This window comes from Pieris rapae, chromosome 16 (assembly GCF_905147795.1).
Source record: "Pieris rapae chromosome 16, ilPieRapa1.1, whole genome shotgun sequence".
Lineage (NCBI taxonomy): Eukaryota > Metazoa > Arthropoda > Insecta > Lepidoptera > Pieridae > Pieris > Pieris rapae.
The window spans coordinates 7,577,425-7,588,505 of record NC_059524.1 but is presented as its reverse complement, the minus strand read 5'-3'; the positions used below and the strand labels follow the sequence as shown (position 1 = coordinate 7,588,505).

The window sequence follows — 11,081 nt, the reverse complement described above, 5'->3', positions numbered from 1 at the left end:
TTTTTAAAATTGCCATTAAGTTCAGAAATAAAAAGTAATGTTTGAAATATTCAAAAGTGAAGTGTGAAAGTTGAGCGTTGTTCGAACGAGCGGATGCGTCGTTATATTAAACTGCGGGGCGCCACACTCAATTTCACGAAAAAACTTATAAACCATCCAGTACCTTGATGTATGCCTATGGATGTGGCATTTATTATTATATGTATGTGTATTTATAAAAAAAAACAACAAAAACGAAGAATCCTGACTTTGTTTTATATATTAACATATATATTTAGTTAGTGTTAATTACATACAAGAAATGATCTATCACTTTTTTGAAGGAAAAGATTAACTGAAAACTGCCATTTATTAGGAGAAACTTTGATGTTTGACCCTTGTTTGTGAGGCAAAAAGCTGATTTACCAACTTAAAAATGAAAATGTCTATAAGCCCAAAACCACCATACATAGGTTTGGCCTAACAAGAGATTGTATCCAATAAAAATAAAAATAATATAATCGCCATTGCCATGCCATGTTCGAGAGAAATTGTTTTTATTACAATACCATATGTATCGCGTGAGTAGGGCTTCAATAACCAAGTGGGACTGTGCGCGCGGTACATCCAAAAGTTGAGGATTCCGCCTCAGGTTATTGCTTGGTACCTGGTGTTATTATATTTAAATTATAAGCCGACCCGTAAGTACAATATACTGTTTACGCTAGTCTGTATTCGTGTAGACTTCTCTCTAAAAATGTTACCTCGTCTATGCTTAAAATTCTCCCTTCCATCTAAAAGTCTTAAGCAAAAGTATTTTCGTATTGCGCATCCATCCTTCGTTAACTGGTGTCACGGCTTCAATAGGGGTAACTTTTTGACGTAGTCACGGCAGAGCCTCTTTGTAAAGAGTACTTTTTACGAAAGTTATAGCTTTCGGATTAAATTTTCTTTCTAACGCCATCCTGTTGCGGCTTCTTTATTGAACACAATATAAACAAATGTATTTTTTATGAATTTTCACTTTAACTTTTTGTTTGCGACACTTCGTGTTGCGCCATTAAAATAAGTGGGTTCTGTTTTTTACTTTACATAATTTTTTATTTTTATAAAAGGACTTCGATGAATTTCGATTTTATATGTGTCCTTCTTGACGTCAAATGATATTTTAAATTAACTTTCGATTAAAAAAACGTATGGCACTGGGCATTGCCGCGGTAAATTATTTTTATTCAACTTATGCAATTATTTTTTTATATTTATGCAGTATGTATTATTTTCTTTGATTGAGTGAATCAATTTACCAGACTAACATGCCTATGGAGTCTGTCACACTCTTACGCGTACCGGCATTTAGAGAAGTATTATGAGGAATTTATTATATCTATTTTCGTTTATATATATCTTACCTGTATTCACATTGAAAATAGAAAACATTAAAAAAAATCAAATAGATAAATAAAAAAGTGTTTATTCATTTTAAGTAAGATAGTAAATAAGAATAAGAATAATAAATAAATTAGATATTTAAAACATATCAATACTAAGGTGTTAAAAAAGACACCTAGTGATACACGCCATCGGCATCACTACATAGTAACAAAGTCGCTTTCTCTGTCCCTATGTCCCTTTGTATGCTGAAATCTTTGAAACTACGCAACGGATTTTGATGCGGTTTTTTAATAGATAGAGTGATTCAAGAGGAAGGTTTATATGTATAATAACATCCATAAATTGTGGAGAAGTACTGCTATTTTTGAGGTTTCTAATGTGATATCGTAAATAATTACATTTTTTCCGCCGCATTTTTCAGCTCCCTACGAGTTTTATCAAAATAATTTTTATATACGACGTTCACAGATTTTCTGTAGTGTATTTAGCATCAGCATTGCACCCGTGCGAAGCCGGGGCGGGTCGCTAGTTTTACATATATTGCATATTGGTTACCTCATTCACAGAAATTCCACTGGTGAAGGTTCGGCTTCGATATCAGGCATGAGAGCCGCATAATGAAGTCGTTAAGCCATCTCCAAAGCGAAGAAAGAAAAAGAAAGAAAAGAAAGAAAGAAGAAAAAAGAGAATCCTCTGAACCAAAGCGAAGGTTTAAAATTTAAAGATATTGCGTCCGCTATTTTAATTTTATCTCTGAACCTTTCTATGAAGGCTTATCATAATGATTCACACGAGTCATCCCATATCATTAAGTCCATTCTGGGCCAGTTAATCGGAATTAATTACTCTGCTAATTACCCCACATTGACTCAAAACAAAGTAGTGCTGCGTCACTGCTTAGCTATTAATTTTGTTTAAGATATTTCAGTTTTTCAAGCCTACGCGTTTAAAAAATGAAGTAATAAAGAATGATTATACGAAAATTTATCTTTGAATACGAATACGCATTGGGTAATTGGTTTGGCAATTGTAAAATATTGTATAGGACTTTGGGTATGTAGATAGAAGATATAAACACATATTTATTGCCGTGTATGGGTAGTATATAATGTGTTTTTGTAACTTAATTTATTAGTTAACTTTATTCCTTCAAAAAAAATATTGTATCATTATCGTGTCATTCCGTACAACTCAACGTGACAACCACTATTTAACGTTATAAAGGAATATAACTACAAAAGCAAATAACAATAACATTACGCCTATTTCCAGCATTTTGTAAGTTATATAACTTGGTATATCAAAGTAATGAACCAAAAAAAATTTTTTTATAGAACAGGGGGCAAACGGGCAGGAGGCTCACCTGATGTTAAGTGATACAGCCGCCCATGGACACTCTTAATGCCAGGGGGCGCGCGAATGCGTTGCCGGCCTTTTAAGAATTGGTATTTGAATTCAGGAATAATATCCAAAATAGTTTTTGATTGAAGATAGAAAAAAGTCCTTCATTGGAAGTTTAGCACCAAGAAGTTTAAGCCAAGCCAAGGTGTTATAAATAATATAAAAAAAAACTTTGAATTGCCACATCGTCCTCTACCCGTCTGTAGTACAACATCGCAAATAATTTAGTCATGGCTACAACAGGAATAAAATAAAATAAATTTTCCAAATACCAAAGAAGAGTTAGAAACATAAAATCTCGTTGCCAGCAATAGGATACGGCAGACAGAACCGTCTCCTTAATTTTATTCAAATCAGAAGTATTTAAATAGTATTCAATGAATCTCACCTGTTCGTTCCTTTTTGTCGCATAAACTTCTAAACCAAAGCGAATAATAAAAAAATATTTCTAGAGTCAATCCCTAAGTAAAAACAGTTCACAAAGTTTCCCACTTAATCTTCAGTAGTGGCATGTAATCTCATCCTACTTTATGTTTCAAGAGCGTAGCACCTTACACGTCTAATCTCCTAATAATTAAAGTATACAATATTAACACTGCCTCTGTTATTCAATGCATGCTTTGGAAGCTTGTGAAATATACAGGACGGTGAATACAGTGTTGTACAAGACTAGAAAAGTCAGTGAAAAATATGAAAAATGTTGAAGTCTTTATTGGAATATTTTTATCGTTTTGAATTTAGAACGTTATGAAAAAATATTTTTTAATCTGAAATTCCAAAAAATAGTAACTATTTTATTAGTTTTACATTTAAGCCTGTCGTCCACCAGCAAATAAACTAAGTTAGTTTAGCTTAGCTCGCGTAATTACGCGTTAACATAAAAATAAATTGTATCAGTATGATTTCTTAAGTTTATTTATTTACTAGGATATCTGTACAGCCACAAACAAAGCATTCCATTCCGAGCGTATTATATTACAAAAATTATATATTTTGATAAACTTTATTGAAAACAATTTCGACCGTAAACGTATCACATAATAGTGGTGGAAGGTAAACCACATAAGGGAACTGGTGAAATTTGAACGAACTTTTCATACATCAAACACAAGGAATCATACTATTTGTAGATTTTTATCTCCAAAGCACAAAGTATTTACCTTACGAAATGTCAAACTGTGTAGATTATTACTTGATATATAGAGATGACCCGGCAAACTTCGTTCTGCCTAACGGTTTAATAATATTGTGTTAACTTTAGTTAAACTTAATGTAGAATTTAATTAAGGTAATAATATTAATTCAATAAATAAATAATTTGCAAATACAGAAATGTTTGATTGCTTGCCATTGAGAGAGTAGAATGACAGTTTTAAAAATTGTCTCTCTAGAGCCACTATTGCGATAATGCATGTTTTTCTGTACAACATTTTTTGATGAGGTAACAGATGTCTTCGATCAAGATTAAAGCCTATGCAACTCCTCGGTCACCTTAAGATCGAAATTTCTTGAACTGACAGGAATTCGATTTAAAATGCGTAGTTTTGCCAACAGATGGCACCACACATTGTTTGCGTTCGCAAAATGTATTATATTCGATAACTTATCCGATATTTTATTACTTTTTCTGCTATTCAGGGCGAAAAAGAAACCACCAAAAAGAGATATATAACATCAGTCCAGCCGATCTAGTGTTATAAATGGGGTAACTAACACGACTTTGCTTTGTATATTTAGATGAGACGTCTAAGCAACCGAAATACAAAAACGAGCCGTGCTATAGTTCTACCGGAATCTCGGCAAATAGGGAAATAAAAATAAGTTGCGGGCAATACTGGGAAAATTTTATCAAATGATTTTGATTCTGTTTAAGTTTTATTTGTCTTATCGAACAAGAAGTATATTAGTTATTTGTATAACGTTGTTATACATCATGTTTTGCCTATCTAATAAAACAAATTACATCGTGTTCTTTTATTACATTATCTCTGGACTCTGAGGTATATTATATTTACTCTTGTTAGGCGTACTTCTTTGTGTCTAATAAACTCAGAGTAATACAAAAATGTGTTTACTATCAGTTAATATCGAATTCTCATAATAGAAACTTCGTTTATACTACTGATCCATTGACAGTTTAATTATGTATGTATATCTACAGTCAGTTTCCTTAGTCTACACTAATATTATAAAGAGGAAAACTTTGTTTGTTTGATTGTAATGAATAGGCTCATAAACTACTGGACCGATTTTAAAAATTCTTTCACCATTCGAAATCTACATTATCCACGAGTAATATAGGCTGTATTTAATTTTGAACAAAAATAGGGTTCCGTAACATATTAGGGTTTTTCGGTCAAAAAAAAAGAAAAAAGTCCGCAACACACTATACCTATCTATGTCGAGTGAGGCACAATAACCATAAATGATATACATGGCAAAACGACGTTTGCCAGTTCAGCTAGTAAGTTATATTTGCAAGAAAACTCTCTAGCAAAACAAAAGAAGCCAAAACAGTGATGCAAGTGAAAGCAATTTATTAAATAAACAAGGATACAATCTAGTCGTAACACCGACTCGGGTCATTTATTAATATTAGATGATATGCCGTTCCCGCTAACATTACTGGCACCTCTGAGCGTGCATCTATATAGCCCCGTTTTATTTTTGATATAACCTTAAAACTATTTACATATATGTATAATATATTAAAATACAAATATTTACAATTCCTCTTATGATCTCCGAACTAAGACACTGCTTAACAGTTTCTTAGTTCTACACCTGGATATTGTGACACTTTTGGGAAGACTAAGAGAATGTAAGAGATTTTTAAGCAGTTATAGTTAGTAGGTTAAGGTATGTAAAGTAGTCTATATATTATAATTTTTGTTTGGCATCTGTGTGGGCCTGGGTATGCTTAATGCTTTCCAGGATGCTCCCTTCCCTCGGTAAAATACTATGCAATGGTTCGGCTGTCGTGTGTCAGTAAAAATAAAATGTGTGGCAGTCGGGCACTGCCACGGTAAAGCTATTGCAAAATATTTTTATCAACCTTTTTGCAATTATAATTCTGTATTTATATTTTATTTATACTGTATTTTTTTATATTATTTCAATCAGCGAGACTCAGACTAACACGCCTACCTATATAGTCTGTCTCGCGTACCGGTGCACCGGCCGCGCTGTCGCTGCGTTACCGATCTCGTCAGAGAGTTGTAAATACACACTGTGCATCCTGTCCCAGTCTAACGCACCTGACCTACGTCCCCGATGATGCCAGACCCATGTGAGATGCATTATGCGTTCTCTCCCACTCTAACGCGTATTAGCCGCACCTATTAGTATTTAATTGTGTTAGGTTTATTTTCGTTACGGAATTTCTGGATTCGGTTGGCGCACTCAAAGCCCTCGATAGAGTCTATGCAATGGTTTAAAAAGTACTCCAAGAGTTGATCAGAGAGGTCATCTTACTATTAACGGTGATGTGTTCTACCACTGCACTTGCTGTCCCAGCACTGGATTCATTAATCATGATAAAAAATCAACCTTGCGTCATCACGCTGGAACACCTCCTACCATTTCCGGTTCGTGTGTCAAAGTCAAAATCTAAAATAATTGTCATACTTCATTAAATAAAAAAAATAATCATGAAGTTACTTTTAGTACATTTGTATTATATGCAAAATTAATATAGGCAATGTTCAATACCTATGTATCTGCATGAACTAGAGGTCATATTTATCGAGATAACATATTTAGTCAACACTTTATCGCTGCAAAGGAGAGTATATTTTGCGATATAAAATCAAGTAAGTTTTTAAAAACTTCTTTATATTTTTATAATTTTGTAACTTTATATTTGTGAACTCTTAAAAACATTCCTAGTGCAAACCTTGTTGATGCTAGGTTTATGTGTCTTTATTTTATTGAAATTCGTACGGACGGATACTGCAGACCTGCGGATAACTTGGGTGCGTTAGCTACTATGTTTTTAGTTAAACTAACCGTTTACCAAAGTTTTTACAAACATATCACTAGTGACAATATATTCATCTCAGAATTTTACATAAAGGAAATTGAAAAATTATAAAAAAGTTAATTATCATTATAGTACATTAAGTTAAAGTGTTTTATAAATCAGGGGGCGAGCCGCAATGTAGGAAATTAAACTGCGGTGTTCACCGGATGACACATCGTTAAACGGAGCGTTAATGCGCATAAAAAATGTACTAGGAAACGATAAATTTAATATATTTTCACAACTTCATCTCATAAGGCTCACATGGCTTTTTAAAACCAGAGGGAAAGCCGAAACACAATAGCTATTATAGATTTGTCCAGATTTCAAAAGCATTGGTTATGTTAAATTAGGTTTTCAAAGAAAATTAGTACTTTTACAATTTTATAAACTATGTCTATAAAATTGATTACATCTATTTCTATACATGTGTATGTGTATATATATGATTTGGTGTATTTATTTAGTTAACGAAATACATAGGTTAACGTACTTTTTTCATTGTCCGCTGAGTGACCTGGCTAAAGTTCCATAATTTGTTAGTGCATATTTTTTATTATGTAATTTAGTTTTTCCTAATTAATTTCGTATGTTTTTTTTTGTTTCCCCTGTAAATTTTATTTACTTATTGTACTCTCTTGGTAGTTTAGAGTCTCTTGTTCGGGCGGGAAAAAAAATATTTTGACTACATAAACGAAGAAAAATGATTATAATTCTAAGTGCCTAACATACATGCTTCTGTAATTAAACTCGAATCAATTTCGGTTCGACATGTCATCTATTTGTTCACTTAGGGCATGACTTAGCACGAACTGTGACTTCCATATGACAAATACAATTTGTTTTAGACTAAATCTCATTCTCAAATATCACCCTTAACCCAGCGTCGTAAAGCTTAATTTCAAAGCCCCATTAACATGTTTATTTCGTCCTATAATGAAGGTTACTTTGCACTTGTTATTTTTTAATATTCAAGATTGATACTTCAAAGTGTAAATCGCGCGAACTTCAGACGTATTTTTTTTATATTTGCGCTGCCTGAAGCGTAATCCACTAATTGTTACACGAAGTGACTTCACAAGTGAAATCCAAAGCAGTCTTTCGAGAATTACTTCTGACTAATGAGGTATGACAGGATATTGATGTCCTTAGTAAAATCTACTTTTAGAAGTTTACGACTCTCATGGTGTAACACGATAAAGTTCAAAGCGCAACTTGTACGGGCGCTGTTAGCATTTTAAAATAATAGGTAGTTAAAGCCTAATATCTTTTGTTATTGTACATACACAATTGTAAAACAGTATACAAATTATGTACCAAAATGTATTAATTTATGTTTCAATATCAAATATAAATCGAACACAAGAGTAATAATGTGGAGTTTAATACCATTAAGGCGGTCTTTGGGACCGGGCGAGCGATAAACAAGCGATGACAATGCACGGGAAAATCCACTCAACTAAATTAACTCGCTACTTGTTACTGCAATAGGCTGCCTGTTACACCGTCGCGTAATCGACTTGATCAAGAATAACAATAACAACAAAATATCTTTATTCGTCAAAAAAATTAAATTAATTGTAAATTAACATTTACTACCAGTTCGCAAGTCAAGGGCATAGAGCGGGCAAGAAGAACTGGCAAGAAACATTCCGCAACTCAATCGCCAAGTTTTTAATACAAATGTTTGAATCTGAATTGTTTGATCACAAGAGGGTTGCTGACTTGATACGAGTCGATACCAGCTCTGAGCTTTGTAATGAATATATAATAAAATACATATACATTTGTAACATAAATAACATCTTTTCTTATCGCCACCACACAAATATTTACAATATTCACAATTCTATAATAATAATTAAAATTTGATTTATGCTGCCAGCACTAAAGGACCAAACTTAACGAATTTGTTAATTTTAAATAATGAATTTTTAATAACTATAAAAAAATATTTGTTTCCATTTTAACAAGTTACCGGATTACAATAACTTATTACAAAGGGCAGGATTCGGTGTGACAAGAGGCCAGACAATTTTATTTGTGTTTCGTATAGGGAATCCGATACCAAACCATCGCTCAATGAACCCACGTAGAACCAACAAATGTATTGGATTGCTTGGAAAAATTTCAAACGTACCTATTTGAATTAAAGACCTATGGCACCATTAAAATATCTTACTATCACTACGAATTATATACGACATTTGAAATGTTATAATAGACACACATTCACACCCACACAGTTACTCATGCACACACTCAGGCGGTTCAAAAAATAAAAATAAAAAGGAAACGAATTGGTTAAATAACGATATTTTAAGTAATTAACTTTGTTATGGAAGAGCTGGGAACCCTAACACAGGTATATTTACTTAAAAGGGTTCCCAAATCTTACACTATGAAAAGAAAGATGTACCTACTTAAAATGAATAAAGACTTTTTTATTATTATTATTATAATATAGATTTAAGAGACGAAACTCACTACAAAAATGCTCCATTTAATATTAGAATAACCTACTGACGCCTTGAGCTTTTACTGCATATTCGATTTATCTATTATTATATTAAAATTAATTTGTAATTTGCTGAATGATGTTTCGTCTAATTAACGGTCTTTACCTAGCCATATAGGCATACAAAAGTAAAAATTGACGTATATTATATAATAATGTAACTGTTTTCAATTTTAACAAAGATTAAAAGAAATGAGTTACTATAAAGTGTATGGGTTGTTTTCAATATTATATTTCGCAAAATGTCGTCACTGCATTTTAAAAATTCAGTCACTCGTAAAATATAACTACGATAATACGTAATACTCTTGGCAATGTCTTGAGAACAAAGTAACTTTGGAAAAATACGACATCCGAAAGGAAAACGACGCCAGTTTGACTAGACGATCTGTCTGCTGCTACGCCCCGATTTTTATGTTCATTTTATATCGTTGACTTGTTATAGAGAATCCATATTACGTTACTAAATACTATCAATATTAGTACTAACTTTTAAGTCGATAATATACATGCATTCAATAGTATAGTTTGGAACTTAATTATATTGAAATTTAGTTTAATAACTCAATACAATAACCAGAATTTTTAAATGACAGTTATACTTGTTTTTAATGACGACTGTCTGTCTCGTTGTTTTCTACGTATTTAGAACGATCTTTTTAACGTCATTGCAACGCCTCTTCCGCTGTGAAATAAGCATTGTCCATGAGCTGTTAGTTTTGACTTATTTACGGGCAACTATCATCAATAAACTTCTCTTTAATGCGACATACAGTTCCTTGTATATAGGCTGTTTCAGTGCTGAGAAATCCTCGGAACAGTGAGATTGCTCCGTGAAGCCTGCGCATGCCTTTTAAGCTTCTGGAATCAACTAGGCTAGCTTAATTAGCCTTTAAGCACAACGGAATAATTGGGCGTCTTAGTGCAGAAACTAACTTTACACTACATACATACAATACAAACATAGGTTAGGCAAATATCCTGACATAACCTTACATATATATTTTAGCCAGGTATTTATATAAGAAATAAACTTGAATGAAAAAGCCTTGCATGGTACATCTTTGAGTTCCTTTGGGCAATTTCGAAGTCAAAGTCAACTCCCCTATACGACCGCAACCGTTATAGTTGAGAAAATAAACAGATGCCCGCCCAAAAGACACTTCCGTTATGGCGCCCGCCAGTCTGCCGGCACTTGGTTAGGGGAGCCAAAATTATTGATAAACTGGCTTTTGGTGTATGAGTTTCGCAAAGTATGAAACGTAAATAATAATATATTTTTATTATTTATTTTTAAGGTTAGTTATTAGGTATATTAGAATTACTATATGTACAATTAGAATCGATATGAGTAACATATAATAATAAAATATATCTTTGTCAAATCTGTATAAAAATAGTAAGCTCAAAATTCATTTATTAATGTAGATGTTTAGAAATTTTATGAGGGAATCTTGTAAAATCCGTTTTTTTCATTTGTGGCCTTGTAGATGTATCAATAAATAAATATACCAGACAATTCAATTGTCTTTGATACTTAAAAGTAACCCTGATAGAAGATTTCCCATAAACCGTACGCAATCGTCTCGAGATAACTGTAATGATCCCTAATTACTGTTCCTTGTACTCGAGATAAATCTCGGTTTTGTTAATCGGATTTCCCCTTTGATAAGTTTTAGGGAAGTAGGTACTAGGTACTCATGTATTTGTTTACTAAATTTTGTTAAATAATTCAAAGTACTTTGAAAACTGTATTACTGTTTGAAAATT

The 11,081-nt window shown here is 32.6% G+C and overlaps 1 protein-coding gene across 4 annotated transcripts in view; it reads left to right on the top strand.

Annotated features, from left to right (window-relative positions):
* LOC110994404 (carbonic anhydrase-related protein 10) overlaps window positions 1–11,081 on the top strand; it is a 51,170-nt gene that overhangs the window by 20,259 nt on the left and 19,830 nt on the right. For 2 of the 4 annotated variants that reach the window (XM_022261024.2, XM_045631738.1), the window contains exon 1: window positions 6,502–6,584. The exons of 1 other annotated variant lie outside the window; for it this stretch is intronic. The gene's annotated coding sequence lies outside the window, so the exon portion shown is untranslated. Of the gene's footprint in view, window positions 1–6,501; window positions 6,585–6,725; window positions 6,747–11,081 lie in introns of those variants that run through there. One more of the 4 variants, XM_045631739.1, reaches the window with a different exon arrangement.